The sequence below is a fragment of the Pygoscelis adeliae genome, unplaced genomic scaffold (genome assembly GCF_000699105.1).
Source record: "Pygoscelis adeliae isolate BGI_AS28 unplaced genomic scaffold, ASM69910v1 Scaffold672, whole genome shotgun sequence".
Taxonomy (NCBI): Eukaryota; Metazoa; Chordata; class Aves; order Sphenisciformes; family Spheniscidae; genus Pygoscelis; species Pygoscelis adeliae.
The window spans coordinates 11642-12427 of record NW_008824194.1 but is presented as its reverse complement, the minus strand read 5'-3'; positions in this window follow the sequence as shown (position 1 = coordinate 12427).

The following is a 786-nucleotide window of genomic DNA, read 5'->3' as shown; positions in this document are numbered from 1 at the left end:
GAGCGGCCGGTGCCACGTGGGGGCTACGGGGAAGGTCCTCAGTGGTGTCCTTCTGCCTCCCGCGTGGGATGGAGGCGATGTGACCGAGATGCTGGTGGTGTTTTGGTGCACCTTCACCCTTACAGACCTCGGGGTGGTCTCGGTCCTTCTTCTCCACCCCGTTTCAGTTGAGTTCAGCTCTCCGGTGGCACCAAACCCACCTGCATGAGCTCAGGAAGGATCACCTCCCTCCCGATCTCGGTGAAACCGGGAGATCTGAGCTAAACTGGGATACAGAGGGCGTTCCCAACCAAACCCATCCAAAACAGAGCCACCACGTGGGCTGAGCGTGTGGGGATGGACGGATCCGACCCGTGGGAAACATCCACCAAGAGATGGGGAACCCCCGGCTGCCTGGTTCCCACACCACCCCGCAGCATCCATCCCTCGGAGGAATGTCCGTGGTCCTGGCCACGGGGATGGACTCACCTGCCAGAGGAGAAGGACGGGGCCGGCTCGGCGTGTCGGGAAGCCAAGAGCCGGTGGCTTGGGCATATTTATACCCGGGGTGAAAAGTAGGCCGTGTCTCTGGCGGGGGGAGCCCAGAGGGGTTGGGCGACGGGTCCACACGGCAGCGGGGCGAGCGTGGCCTGTGGGTGTCTCCCTGGCCCCGCAGGTGATTACCGCTTTGATGTCCCAGAGGAAACGCCGCTGGGCTCCTCAGCAAAGGGGAAACGCCCGCTCCTCCCATTGTCAGAGCCGCCCCGGACACGGGGGTGAGGAGTCCCAAAAACAGCCGGCACGGAC